This window comes from Ascaphus truei, chromosome 3 (assembly GCF_040206685.1).
Source record: "Ascaphus truei isolate aAscTru1 chromosome 3, aAscTru1.hap1, whole genome shotgun sequence".
NCBI lineage: Eukaryota > Metazoa > Chordata > Amphibia > Anura > Ascaphidae > Ascaphus > Ascaphus truei.
In genome coordinates, this window is record NC_134485.1 from 232,541,227 (window position 1) to 232,557,375 (window position 16,149).

General features: G+C 45.5%; 1 protein-coding gene across 4 annotated transcripts in view; it reads right to left on the reverse strand.

Moving 5' to 3' along the window:
- The window catches only part of SH3RF3 (SH3 domain containing ring finger 3), a 425,668-nt gene that overhangs the window by 26,472 nt on the left and 383,047 nt on the right, over nucleotides 1-16,149 (reverse strand). The window lies entirely within an intron of this gene.

Here is a 16,149-nt window from a genome sequence, read left to right on the forward strand (position 1 = left end):
AAGAAGTGACCCACTGAATAAAACAGATCTGCCAAAATTATAGATGCAGCATACCTGCATGCAGAACTACATTTTTTATTTTGGAATAATAAGAATAAGAATATGAGCATTGCCAAATCAATGCTTATATTAATATCATACTAAACCATTAAAAAAATGTAGGAATTTTTTTAAATGCATACAACAGATGTAGCTGGAGTAATTTTTCCCGCTGCTGTGCTATAGTGGGATGTCTTAAGATATTCGGCCTTACCACTGCCAGTAAATCTCAGACATTTGGGGCTATCAGTAGTTAAAACAAACTTGGTACATCTTTAGATGGCGTTCCATGAAATTAAGCATTCATTTTGCTGCCTCAGTAAACAATGAACAATTACTGAATGTTGAATGACCAAATAAATAGCGTTTGATCACTAGGACAATTGATAGCCAAAGCCAATGTCTGTCTATCCATGTTTTATTCAACAAATAAAGTGACCTTATCTTACAAAATACAGTTTGTGTTTATCAACTTCCAGTTCATTGCATTTGCAGGAATAATACGTGTAAGTTACAGTCATTTGGAGACCCATTGACTGAAAGAATCTCATTCAAATCTAGTGGTCTTGCAGACTGTCATGAAGCCTAAATATAGTATTTCTCATCTGAAACCCGGGACAGCTTTGCACCTTATGTCTCGTCTCTCAACTTTAGCTTTTTGCCCCTACCCCATCAGCCCAGCATACTAGCCTCCCCACAACCCTGTCTTTCCTGCTCTCATATTCAAATTTAACCTAGGTTGGACTCAATGTCTTTTTTTACTATGTAACTATATATACACAAAGTATGTAATAAGGCGGAGTCCCCACTGGCGCTGAGCTCGCTGAGCGGGCGCGCTTGGCACGGTTACTTGCATATATATATATATATATATATGCAAGTTCCGGCTCGTGCGATACGCGCGCGCATGCGCAGGCACACACGCTCGGCGCTTTTGTAAATAACATTTTTAAACTTTCCTGCTTGCTCAAATAGCCCGCAATTGTCCTCCCCCCCCGCACGCGTCCGCAAGTTGCAGGACACCCGGCGCTCATGCTCTAAGCATGAGCGTGCTCAGTGCCAGCGGGGACTCAGCCTAACTCTGCACATTAAGCAAACATTGGTGCAATTCTGGGGCAAACTAAATGCACCATGTGTATAAAAAATAATAATTCTATCAATGTCAATTATTTTTTCTTTGATAAATATAGTGCAGGTTTTGGTCGCAGAAATGAACCACTTGATACACTTCACACATACAGTAGCTCCCATAGTGGACAGAGTAACATGGCAGAATATATGTTATAAGATCAATTCTGAAATGTAAGTAGAAACAGAAATCCTCAATAGGATATACAAAGTAGATCTACTACTCACAGTATTCTTAATGCAGCAACTTCCATTTACTTGAAGGAACGAGTGTGCAGCGTTTCAGGTCCCATATGGATCTTTCAGAATGCTACATTCTAAAATGCCTAGTACATAAATAGCATTGTAAAGATTACAGTCAACACTATAAGGTTTTGTGTTCTTAACGATCTGTCCTTTTCCATTGTGAATTAAAAAGAATATATTCAATCTGTCCAAATACTTCAGAAAGTCAATCACTATTTTTGAAAATTCGCCTTTGTAGTTAGTCAGATTAAATTACTGGTCATTGGTGTGTGTATATGTATATAAATATAGAATATAAAAATATTACTTGTGTGCACATTCAAATGTCTCAGACAGGTCTGGAACCCTGCCCTTCACAATTATCACCTAGAATACAGTGCTTCCACTGCAGCAAGAGATTCTGGGAAATGACATGCAAATGAGCACACGGTGCCACCTTTTGTCTCAAGCCCACATTACATGGACATGCTAACGGTGGAGGGTTTTTAATCACCTTTTAACTCACCATAAACTTAATTTTATATATGTAGCCTGGAGCTCCCGTGGCTCCTGGAGACCCCCCTCCCCTTGAGCAGCTCGGTCGCGGGTGCCGACGGACCCGACGGCTGCTTCCAAGGGTGGGGGCTGGAGCAGGGAGCAGCGCGGCTTCTCCTGCCTGCGGCCGGTTGCCGGGGACGCGATCGGGCGGTTGCTAAGGCCGCGATCGCGTCTCTAAGGTCCCGGCGGCCGGACAAGCAGGGCGCCGCCATTGAGGACACTGTTGCGCATGCGCAGGGATGCGTAGGCGCAGGGAAAGCCCCCGAGACAGGGATAGCTCGCGCGAGAGCAGGGAAAGCTGAGGGAAGGTCGAGGCAGCCCGGGAAAGCTTGCGCAAGCGCAGTGAAGGTAGGGAAAAGCCCGCGAACCCCTAGCCTACCAGGGAAGGCTCTGAGCTGGGACTACATATCCCAAGAGCCTTTGCGAGCCCCATGTGACCCCAGGGAGCCAATAGGGCTTAGGAGACCCCTGGGAAAAGAGATACATTTGGCGGGCTTGCAGCACGTTAGATGAGTCAGAGACCGGAGCAGCCCAGGGAAGGAGGTAGGGTACAGGAGTCAGGGACTCCCTGTACTAGGCCAGCACCCCCAGGGCTCGAGATAGCTCAGCTCCCCAGTAAGGTGAGTGTTGCCAGGGGCAGCCCTCGGGTTAGGGACCCTGCCACTTACATTAGTGGGAGCTGGGAAAGGAAGGTTACGCAGAGTTGGAGTCAGGGAGCTGTAGGGAAGTAGGGTGCGGGGAGCGAGTGCAGCTTCTGCCCCATATAGGTACCTACACCCCAGGTAGGCCCCAACGCCCCACTAGTTTAGTGGGTAAGTGCTTAGGGAGGCCCGAGATAGGGACGCTGCCCTTAGCATAGAGTGCTGCCTTGTCAGAGTCACGGCTGTTAGTGCTGTGAGGTGTGACAGGCAGGCACCTTGTTTTGCAGCACGTTGGCTGCAGCCTCCAGTGAGCTACAGCTTGCTGCTGCAGGCGCTGGGACTAGTTAGCAAGTAGTGAGGCTGAAGGGACTTGGGTAGTTAGGGGAGTGGGACAGGTCATTACCCCTGCAGGCCCATAGGAGTTCCCCCAAGCCACTACAGGTTGCTGTACTACAGGGACAGGCCCTAGGTTAGGGTTCCTGTCACGTTAGTACTACTTAGATAGATAGGGACACAGCGGCTGCTGCTGTTCCTGTGGAAGCGGTTGGACCCACGTTGGGGTCCTCAGAGACGATTCCAGAGTGGGACCCCCTAGCGGTCCGCACGTGCAAGGAGTTCGGTTGGATCAGACGGATTCATCACACGTCTGACCCTTTGAGAAGTTTGTTGCTGACCCGAGCACCGGAGTGCTCGGCAGGTATTATACCATCACATGTGCACCAACAGGCCTATAGGTTCTTAGTGACTGCGCAGTCACCCATTGACTATCTCTGTAGGAGTACGGGACATTGGGTGGGGTTCTTGGGACACTGGGTGGGATCACCTAGTGTTTGGGAATCGTCCTGCGAGACGTCACTGTTGGTGTCTCACCGTGAGAGAGACACAGGTTATCATTATTATTCGTTAGTAAAGTCCTTAGTTATATAAAGCACTATGTATGGTATTATTGATTGTCCTGCGAGGAACTACTCCCCCTCTGGTGGGAGCCATCGCAGGTGGAGGCGCTGCATCGTTGTAAGTGAGTACCCTAGTATAATTGCCCCAGGTTCCCCGTGGCGGAAGCTCAGCCCTCCTGTGAGCCGACAGGTAACGCACCACACCTGAGTAACAATATATGTTTCCTGCACTCACACAGTAGAATCTGCGATTGGGTGGGGGAATACCCGTTACATATATATATATTATATCTACACAAAAGATAAAAAGACCTAGTATACCTGGATGTACCACCAGAGAATATATATGTGTATTACCTGGTGTTAAATGATATTCAACACCTCTGATGGTTGGTAAATTTACCTCAAATAGATGTTAACCATTAGCAATTTTAGTGTTGCACACAATCAATATTGAACTAAATCACATACAATGCCATAAACCGTCAAAATAATAAAAAAACATGATTAAGAAAAATATGTCCATGTAAAAAAATATGATACCAATTCAATGATGTGACCTGGGTAGGTCTAACAAATGAACTGTCCAGATGCTGGCAGCCTTCCTCTCGGGTACAACAACCTCCCTTAAAGACCTGACAGAAAAAAAGAAAGAAGAAAAAGCGCCCGATCTCAAAAAAAAAAGCACCCGATTCAGAGACTGCAGCCAGAGACGGGAGCTGCTGGAGGAACCTCCAGGGTGTAACACCATCTACAGAGGAGTGACGTCAATCCGGAGCATTCCCAGCGGAACAGCGGCGCCGCAGCGGCGGCGACACACAGCGGGTCTGGAGCATGAATTTCACTCATACTGTACAATGCCCATATTGTTTGGATTCTTGTGAGTTTTGAATCGTCTTGTCCATGTTTTATTTCATTTTACTTACGATATTACACGAAGATCGGGCGCTTTTTCTTCTTTCTTTTTTTCTGTTATATATATATATATATATATATATATATATATATATATATATATATTCAACACAAAAGAGAAAAAAGAAGCCCTATAAAAAGCACTAAAATAATTCAAAAGAAGATGGATTTTACTGGAAACACAGAAAGAACAAAGGGTGAATAAAATTGAATTAAAAAAACGAAAACCACTAATCTCCTAAATAGTATTAAATCTGCTTGATACTGAAAAATCACAAAAAAGATATAAAGTGATTAAACATACCAGAAATTAAACAATAGTTAAATTGCATGTGAGTACAAAAAAATTAAACAGCACAATAACAGCTCAAACACACTAAAATAAATTCCCCTATAGTGTGATAGACCGACCTGTCAGTGAACAAAACTGCCTGACTTAAAGCTGCAGTTCAGTCAATATCCTGCATGTGTTTTTTTTTTAATAAATCAGTTCTGTAGTAAGACAAAATACTTTTAGCATTTTTGGTTTTTAAAAAAACAACTTTGAAAGACCAATTTTCTTGTATTCTATTTTAACAGCCATTTTCTAAGGCACTGCCCCTTCATGTCCTGTCACAAGCCCTGGCACACCCCTTTGTCAATCCTGCCCTCCCTCTAGCACATGTCAGTGCAGGAGTGCTCATGAATATTCATGAGCTTCCACTGAGAGACAGAAGCAGAAGAAAAACATATGCCAGCTCTAATTATGTCACCAAATTTCGCCTATCAATACATGGAGAACGAATTGACTGGCAGCTATACAGTTCTTTAGGTAATTAGAGATTGCACACATGAAACTATTGAAGTAAAAAAAATAAATTAAAAAAAAAAAGACTGAACTGCAGCTTTAATTGGATGGTGAAACAAAAATATACTCAGGCCCATGTACAAAATATAAAGGACAGATCATTAAGGGCGGTAACCCTAGCATAACCATATTTTGTACATAGGCCTGAGCATATTTTTATGCCACCATCCAATTATGTTAGGCAGTTTCATTTTCAAAATCTGAACTAGTGATTTGATTGCGGCAATATCTGCCTCTTGAGGGAGCTCCGGTTGGAGGGTATCCCTTAATGTCTATATTGTGCCTGTGATCTGGTTCCCGACCGCAGGCCACACACATACAGCGTGGCGTCCGTCCAACGGTGATACTCAATCAGCACTAGCGTAGTGACTATGGGGAAGCGTGACACTATCAGCACTAGCATAGTGACTATGGGGAAGCGTCCCTATCTAGGGGCCTTCCCTACAGCAACCACAACCTGGAAGGGACTTAAGTTCTATCTTGGGCCTCGGGGGGGAATCTGGCCAAATCCGGGAGCCAATGGCACCCGGATACTACCATCTCCCCTGGTGTCCCTGCTCTAACTGTCAGCAACTGTCACAACATTCTAGACTGCATCTGTGGCACCTTGAGCCCTATTGGCTCTCCTGCCCACGTGGTATTGCAGCTCTGAGACTGCTGGGACTTGTAGTCCCTAGGTCTCCTCCGCAGAGCCGGATCTAAGATGGCCACCGCTCGCGGTCATACTGCGCATGCGCAAGACTGCTAAGGTGCATGTGCGGGGCAAAACAAAATGGCGGCCCCTGCTGTCGGGGGTGCCGTGGAGCCCCAGCGATTCGGTCGCCACACAGCCCTGCCCCTGACAGCAGGAGCACTCCCTGGACCTATGTCGGGTCCGCCCGCAGTGCTGGCGGCACCCGAGCAGATCTGCAGCCATCCCCCCACCCCACAGACCCGAAGGTAGAGGACCTGGCTACATCCATATGTATCATGAGTGAAAGCATATGCGCTAACAGTGTATCACTAAGGCAAAAACATAAGGTATATTGAAAATTCTACTGTGACTGCTTCAATCTAATTCCCCAAAGGAGTAGATAGACATATGATGCTGGTGAATTCAAACTGGTCATGGTGTTGGAAGACTAGTACTACAAACCCAATAGAAATACCAAATAGTAACCCACAAAACAAAGTCCAATATCACAGTAGGACCAAACTACTCACAAATAGATATGATAAGCAACTGATGAGGGTAAGATACAACAATGTGCTGCTTAGTAGAAGAGCCATTAACACAATAAGAGATACCCTCAGAGTGTATAAACATACAATCAGCGCCATCCCATCAAGTACAGACCCAGCACGACCAACCAACTAGATTGACAAATTGGCAAGATAATACAAATATAATGACTAGATCTGACCACAGAAAACAGCCCAGATTAAGGTCCTCATTTAAGCCCCTGGGCGACATACTGTAGTGTTGAATTTATGTATCATTTTGGTCTCTAGTTGCAACAAAACTTTATTTCTATCCCTGCCCCTCGTTGGGACGTGGGCTTGTACAATCACTATACTATATGTTGGAAGACTGTGCTGTTTTTCTTTGAAATGTCTCGCAACTGGCAGATTTTTCAAATCTTCCCCAGCTTCTGGGCTTTCCTAATAGTTGATCGGTGCATCGCTATGCGTTCTTTTAGCATACTCGTGGTTTTCCCTATATAATAAAGGACACTTGATAAAGTACACCACAAATTTAGATTCACAGTTAAGGAAATCATAGATCTTGATGGGTTTCCCATTATGTGGGTGGTTGAACGTTTTGCCCACCACCATAAACTGGCAGTTGATGCAGCCATGGCATCTAAACGCTCCTATTGTTTTAGACAACCAGGAGCGTGTGCTAGAATACTTTCCCACAGGGTCTGAATCTGTCAGCCAGTCCCCCACACTGGGTCCCCTCTTATAACAAAAAAGGGGAAGATTTTCAAAATATTTGCCAATTTTTTTTATCATTTTGTAAAATATACCAATTCTTTCGTACGGAATTTTGAATGAGATTAGAAGCAGTACTGAATGTAGCAACGAAGAAATATCCTCAGGGGAAGTAACGGAGCACAGCAGGCAGACGAAGGGGGCTAGACACCAGTGAGTATATAAAAGTCCTTTATTCCATGGTAGACATCATGGTTTGGGATAGTAAAAGCTCTAGCGCGTTTCGGGCCGTCGCCCTTTGTCAAAGATATGAGCACGGACTTCTGGAACTCTGTTTCCTATTTCCTACTGAATGTAGTAACTATGTTAAATATGTTATCTTGCTTCAACCTGGTACATGGTTCAAGGAGATCCTCTCTAGATTGCATTTTGCCCTATCCTGGGCAAGCATGATTTCCCTTTCGCCATAGCCCCTATCTCAGAAATGGTCTGCCATTTTGTTCTAGTGGTGTTTCTATTTCCAGGGGATCGCTGGTGATTCTGCGTACATGTAGCATTTGGGAGTATGGTAACCCCTTCTTCAATGGCTGTGGGTGATGGCATCTAGCATCAAGCAAAGTATTCTTATCTGTGGGTTTGTTCAAAATCCTGGTGCCCAATACACCATCTCGAATGAAAACCACTGTATCCAGATATGTGATTTCTGTTTGACTATGACAGGAAGTAAAACGGATGGTAGATGGTATTGCATTGAGGTGTGCCACAAATTCCATGAGTTCATCTTCATTACCAGCCCATATTGTGAAAATGTCATCTATATACTGAGTGTAGTGAAAGATACACTCAGCATGGGGCGCATTCATCAGGAGGTGTGTCCGTTCAAGACATCCATGAAGAGGTTTGCATAAGATGGGGCCATATTCAACCCCATTGCTGTTCCCATGAGCTTTAAATAGAACCCCCGTTCAAATCTAAAATAGTTCTTATGTAGGATTATCTCAATCAAGAGCAGGATAAATTCCGAGGGAGGTTCCATATATTCAGTTGAGCAACTGAAATTAAGTATGATGGCCTCCATACCCTCCTCATGCTGCATGCCCGTGTATAGACTAGAGACGTCCAGTGTGACCAGTATCGCATTGTCCAGATTTGCTGTAATCTTTTCTAGTTTGATAATGAAATCTGTAGTGTCCCGAACATAGGAGAGCATATTCTACACCAAAGGCTGCAAGTGGAAATCCACAAACTGAGAGAGGGATGACACAAAGATCCCCTTGCCGATATAATCGGTCTTCCTGGTGGTCTAGTCAATGATTTATGAATCTTTGGTAGAGTATATATGACAGGCATTATTGGGTGATCTTGGATAAGAAATTGTGCAGTCTCCTTGGATATCAACCATTGTTCACTCCTAGTTGGATGATAGAGTCAATTTCCTTTTTATACACTGCAGAGGGGTCCGAGTTGAGTTTTTTTATAGTGTTCTTGAATGTTGAGTTGTCTCAGCACTTCATACCTGTAGTCAGAGTAAGCCATGCCTACTATACCCCTTCCAATTCTAATTTTGGGGATATTCAGGATTTATTTCATCACTTTTCATCGAACACATTTGGTCTGGTATTTACATCAAATATCGATCCCATTTCATTAGTTTTTTTGGACCTGTGCCTCAATATTGATTCTAACAACATGATTCAGACTGATGTACACATCAAGGAGGTAGCTACCAATAGCTTCCTCCACGCTAACAGTAGTCATCACCAGGGTTGACTGAAAAACATTCCATTCAGCCAATTTAGTAGACTCCACTGATCTGGATTTTGTTGTACAACGAAGGCAAAATGTATTGAGAAGGGTTTTGCGGAATCACTAATAGAGGAATCTTTTCAGAAGGCAGCCTGTCTTGACAGACAAGAACTATTGAGAATTTCTAGAGAGAAATATCAGGCTAGAGCCTCTAAGAAAAAGAGGTTATTACCTCAGGAAAAAATGATCTTTTCAACTAGATATAGTCAGTCTCACAGGTCTGTGAGAGCCATCTATAATAAGCATTGGGGCATACTGACACATGACCCTGTTCTGAAGGATCACTTGGATCCACAGCCTGCCATTATCTAAAGGAGGGCTGAATGCCAAAAAAACATATGACATCCCACCAAATTGCGGTCCCATGTGCCACCTCTATATGGTTCAAGGCCTATAGGTAATTTTAGGTGTAATAGAGGGAGATGTACTACATGTTCTTTTATAGATATGAGAAATAACTTATCTCATTCTAATGGTGAAGCCTTTTTAGTTAAAGGTTTCATCAATTGTCAAACTACCTTTGTAGTATACCTTATTACCTGTGGAAGCAGCCTACAATATGTAGGTCACACCACTAGACCACTCTCCACTCGTTTTTTGGAGCATAGGAGGAACATTCTGCATGGTGTTACCAACCATTATCTATCTAAGCATTTCCTCCATTGCCATAACAAAAGTACTGTTGGTCTAAGGGTTATGGGCCTTGAAAACATACTTCCTATTCTAGCAGGGGATAGGGTATACGTGCTTTCTCGCAGGGAAACCTTATGGATCTTCAAACTTAACTGTTTGGCTCCAGGAGGTTTTAATAAAAATTTGGATACTAGCACCTTTGTCCAGTGCCCCTTTTTTTATGTCTTGGGTTTGACCTTTCATGATTGATTACAGATGCAGCCACTAGTATCCGATGACTTGCCTTGGAAAATCTGGGGCAATCTCCCAGTAGACTGCAAAATGTCTGTGAGATTCTGCAGCTAGACTAATGGCCCATCGTATTAACACAGTGGGGGTCCCAGAAGGTCCCATTCAAACTGAATGGGACTGCAGAGATGCCTGCTGTGTTAATCCGATGGGCCATTAGTCTAGCTGCAGAATCTCACAGAAATGTTGCAGCATTTACTGTGAGATCGCAACAGTATTTTCCCAGGCAAGTCATTGGATACTGGTGGCTGCATCTGTATTTAATCAGTGTATAATCTTGCTTTTTTTAGTTTTATATTTAATTAATTTATTAAATGTATGGTTTCTATTTGATTCTCATTTCACTTTTTATTAAGAATCTATAACGCAGTTATTATTATATTATAATTTTTTACATATATTATTATTTATTATTGGTATTTCAATTATTCAGTTATATATTTTTAATGATTTAATATGGTATTATTATCCTTTTATATATGTATTTTCATTGGTTTTGTCGTGCCATGCATTAGCATATGATTGTTTCTTGTAACACTTAATTATGTCCTTGATTTTTATTGGTTACATTCATTCACCATTCACAACTTTTAAACCACTATAAATGTTGTACAGCTGCCGCTCTTTTGGACACACCCCTGATGAAGTCGGAACTTGGTCTAACGAAATGTATAGGGTCCATGTCATCACGCTAAGCACCCATCAGCTGTTGTAGTGGATTTCTTGTAACAGGCACTGAGGGATGGGAGATTTGAAAAAATACTGAGGTTTGGCATTATATTGCACCTCACAAGCGGAACTAAAGTGAGGCATCCAGTTGCTGGTCTGGACGGAATATCAAGGAATCAGCAGTCTCGCTGGGAGTGTGAGGTTCTCGCGTAGTGAAAGTACGCCGACGGACTTGGGTCTGGTTATGTGTCTTTACCCTTTCCCCCATCTCTACTGGGGCTATAGTTTGTCTGTGAGTGAACACGTGATCATTGGGTCATCATTCCGGGTCAGCATAATTGCAGTCTTCTTGGACTAGGTGGCACAGCTGCGGATCTTCTGTTGTCATCACTCACAAGTAAAAATTGGTGAGATCAAACTGAGCTCTCTCAGATATAATATACGTACTGGAATAGATGTGCTGGAATATATGTACTGGAATAGACTTCACAATCTCCACTTTTCCTCAGGACTCTCACTGGTGAAATAACGTTACAGTACATGTATCACCTGCTCATTCTCCACAAATGTAACTAGTCCCTTTGCTTACTGTGTGCCTGTTATATATCATTATCCTCCTCATTGAGTATCAGCTTAAGATGAGCCTTACTGTTTTTTAATCATAATTGTTTTTTATCTCACATGTATGTTTTTATTTTTTATATCTCATATTTGTTTATCAAGTTAGGGGCATTAATTGTCTGTTTATTAAATTGTTCATATTTTTATATACTATTGGCCATTTGCGCTCTTTTCTTTAGTTTATATGCTATTATGGATTAGGGTTATCCTTACAAGAGCTGCATTTTCCCTTTAGTTTAATGCATTGTAGTTATTAATTTCAATTGCTTACTGAATACATTAATTTATCCACTGTTCATTTATTTCACTTATCTAATTTGAGCATATTATATATATATAGCGCACTTTCCCCCACCCTCTGGGAGATGTGTAACTATGGTGGTTGTAGGGTGCAATACCTGGTGGCTCACAGGAGCCTGAGCCTCTGCTGCTGGGAGCCTGGCGTGTATCCTGGAACGATGATCGGTAGCGCCTCAACCTGTACGGGATTCTATAGTGTATAATGACCCCGTTACAGGGCACATAAAGAATACACCCTTGGTAAAGCAGAACAGTTTTACTACATTATATGCAACAATGTAGTTATAGCCTACCCACCAGGCCTCGCACAGCCATACCTCCCAATACCTCCTCCTCTCAATGGGGTCACCATGCCCTAAAGTACTTAGGGGGCCTTGGGCACCCAATCAACCCGGTATCCACAAGGTTAATCCCCCCAATGTGTGGTACAGCGCTGCCCACTAATGTGTAGAAGTGAGTTGGTGCACTTTGTTGGGTACCTGCCGGGTGTGTCCACACCCGGATGCACAGATGCTGTACTGATGATGGGATCCATGGATCCATTGCCGTAACCCGCGAAGCCTCCGTCTCTACGATGGGTGGGTCCCGCAGAGATTGTACCACCTTTGATAGTCTCTGTAGTAGATGGGTGTCTGGTCCCATAACACCTGAGGCCAGGATGCAGCTGCATCCTGGCTGTGTCCCTCACTTTAATACTACAGGGGCAGCGTCACTATCTGTGGGCCTGTCCCTGCCCACAGCACAAGCTGAGGGGAGTCGGAGCCTAGCTGCGGCCTAATAGGGGGTATCTGGCCTAGTGCAGGTGCGACAGACACATGCACACATAACCTACCCCTTCCTTGTCCCAGCTCTGACTGGCGCGGTCTATGCATCACGCGAAATGTATCTAATTCTGTTGCAGAGATTCTCTGTGCCTTATTGGCTGCCTTTGGTCAGATGGTCTAGCAGCCCCTGAGCATTATGGGGCTTCTAGTTCCCTTGCAGACCTCTATGGGTAATCGACGCCGCTTTGTATCCATTCTGCGCACGCGCGAAGCGCTCTAATGGCTGCCGCGCATGGGAACCGTTAGAGCGCATGCATGCGTAATCAAGATGGCGGCTTCCTCTAGCCGGGTGCGCCGCAAATCTCCCGGCAGCCGGCTCGCCTCTCCAGCTGCCGCCTCAACCTCCCTGACAGCCAGCAAGGTCCCCTGCTGTAACGGAGGTAAACAGGGCTTACGGGGGACCAAGGGGACCCGGGTTACACTCTCCCCCTGGTGAAACCCAACGTTCCCGCTTGGGACAGTATAACATAACCATATGCACCAAACTTATATAATAAACATACAATAGTTATGTACAATCTTAACACATTCACAATGTCTATACATTAAGTTATGCATTTCTGTGAACATTGCTATGACAGATTTCACTCTACCACGGGCCCACTGCTGAGCCTCATAAAGGGGTGCCCCAATTTGGTCATAGGTCATCCGATTGGGTGGATGCCTAGCTCTCTGGCTCCTTCTGAACGGCTCTTCTGCAACTCCCTCTGGGGAGTAGTATACACAGTCCTGAGGCTCAGCCTCTACCATGGAGGGCATACATTTCTATAAATAGTCTCTGTTTGGAATGAAGTAAGGGCTTCTGGAGTCTAGAGGTTGGCTCGTTAGAGCCACCCTTGCAGGAATTGTACGTCGGGCCCTTTACCCGTAGCTCCTCCGGGAGGTGCTCCAATAATTTGAGTTCCCCTTTGAGAGGGTCCCTCCATAGGATGCTCTACGGTCTCATTAACAGTCTCTTCAACATCTGCATGCTCATGGGTGGTCTCAGAGATAGTTTCATTTACAGTCTCTTGGCTAGCGTTGGATTGTTCCGGCTCACTGTCCAGTGGTGTAGCCGGTATCTCTGGTTCATCATCTCCCACTTATGGAATAGGGAGAAGGTGGTTACGGTGCCAGACCCTTACCCAGCAATCCGTATCTTTCACCCGGTGTCCTCGGGGTATATCTTGAGGAGTTTATTTAGAGGCTTAGCCTTACTGGAATACCCCTCCACAAAACGACGATAGTAGCCACAGAAGCCGAGGAAAGAGCGTAGCTCCATAACGTTCTCAGGTCGCGGCCAATTCACCACAGCTTCTACTTTGGCCGGATTAGTGGCGATTCCACAATGTGTCCCACGTAGGTCACCGAGGTGTGACAGAACCGGAATTTGTCGCGTGACAGTTTCAGACCCTCTCGGCCCAGACGATCCAGCACTTTAAGCAGCCATTCTTCATGTTCTTCCAAGGTTTTACCAAAAACAATAATATCGTCCAGGTAGACCAAGCATTCCCGAGGATTCATGTCTCCAATGGTTTTCTCCATTAGGCACTGAAATGTTGCTGGAGCGCACAGATGCCTTAGGGCTTGCGCGTAAATTGGTAGAAGCCCAGGGGACAGACGAAGGCAGTCTTCTCCTGGTCTTCTTCACTCATCGGTACCTGGTAGTACCCAGATCGCAAGTCCAGAACACTGAACCACTGGCTCCCAGTTAGTGCATTGAGAATCTCTTTGATGCTGGTTAGAGTGTACTGTTCGGGTACGGTACGGTTGTTCAGTGTCCGGTAGTCAACACACAATCTGTCACGCTTGTGCAAGCCCACAGACAAGACCTGACCCCAGCACTGAGGTGGGAAGGACAATGCCACACACCCACAGTAGCGAGGGCGGGCCCAGTAGGTGGTTTGTAGCGTTGCTGGGTCTGGGTATGAAGAAAAAGGGTTAATCCAATACTCGCCAGGTTCCAAGGGTAGGAAAGGTACATGTAGTCGTTATCCGTAAGCCAGGGGTAAAGAGCCAGAGAGAATCCAAATGCAAAGCTAAGTCGGTACACGAGAGGTTAATCCATAAGCCAGGGTTCACGAGCCAGAGAGAATCCAAATGCAAAGCCAGGTCGGTACACGAGAGGTAACTGTAGAAATCAAAGCAAGACAGGGCTGGACAAGCCAGGCACAACACAAGGCTACACAAAGTCTATGTTCAGCAAGGTATGCCAGGAAGAGGCAGTCTTATATAGGAGACAGGAACAAGTAGGGGAGGGAGCGGAGGCGGGGCCTCCGCAGATGCCAAGGATAGGCTGCAGGAGACAAGGGCTTATAGCAAAACTTGACACGTAGCTGGGGCTCATTGCGCGCCATCATGCGCGTGCACAGCGCATAGCGGAGGTGCGGCGTGTCCCGAGGGGGCGGAGCTATGCTCAGTGACCGTGCATAGAAGGAGCGGGTGCGCACACGCTCTGTAACAGGAACGGTGATGCGCACATTAGCGGGGGGCGAATCTTCGGCAGCTGCCGCTGCAGTACTATAGGTAAGCGAGGAGGGAACGCGCCGCAAGGGACGCGCTCCCCGATTCCTCACACAATCTTACCGATCCATTCATCTTTCTGACCACCACGATGGGCATGTCGTAAGGACTCCGGGATTCGGTCACAAGCCCTGCCTCTCCATCTCAGGCAAGACATCCCTTACATCGTACACATCCCGAGGGGCGATGCAACACGAATGTTCTCAGAAAGGCGTAGTGTCTCTCAGCCCGATGGCTGCAGCCCACGTCCATCTCACTCATGGAGAATACAGCCTGGAGTTCTTCCAATCTGGCCGCTAGCCGGTCTCTCCATTCGGCCGGTAGGGTTGAGTCTCCGAAGTTGAAGGTCAGTTTGGCTGGCTGTTTGGACACCACAGCGGCAGTCACCTGCGGCACTGTCTCCACTGGGGTGACGGCGTATATGCGGCCCAATCTTTGACCTGGATCGAAAGACATGGGGTACGGAGAGATATTTTGGACAAATACTTTAATTCGACTAGGAATCTTGGAAGTCCATTCCCGCACTTCTGGTATCAGCTTGTAGCCTCACTGGCCTCTTCTTCCGGCATGCTTTCCAGGGAAAAGAGGCCTTGTCTCGGTCAGGGCAGCTGCGCATTGCGGCCATGCGCTTCACTCGCCCTGGTGGAATCTGTTAGTCCTGCTTGCAGGTTGAAGAGATCTCCATGATAGTCCAGGGCAGATATCTAGCAACACTCCTCCAACAGGATGGGATAGAGGTTTAGGCTATCCAGAGGCAGTTCACCGGCTTCTTGCAGATAGGCCCCGATTATTGCCCACACTATATCGGTGTTGGTTCCCAGGCTAATTGGGTACTTGGGCTGCTCTCGGGGTTCAGAGCATACTAGTGCCTCCACATCCATAGGGTGCGATTTGCTTGTGTTCAACTGAAGCATCTCCAGCCGAACCTTCACTATCCCATCAATGGGGAAACCCTCATTATTTAGCTCTCTTTTATATGTTCAGCCGACTGCAAGGGACGCTGTTTAAGGTGTTGGGTATAGAAACCTCTGTACACGATGGTCACTTGGGACCAAGTGTCGAACAACGCTGATGAATATACACCATTCATGATGACATGTATGATGGCAGCTGGTCCTACCCGACTGTAAGCATCCAATGGTGGGGTTTCATCATTGGGGCTTGGCTCAGGAGGGTCGTCAAAGGGCGGACCCGGGTTACATATACAGTGGTATGAAAAAGAAAGTACACCCTTAAATTCTATGGTTTTACAAATCAGGGCATAATAACAATCATCTGTTCCTTAGCTGGTCTTGAAATTAGGTAAATACAACTTCAGATGAACAACAACATGTGACATACAC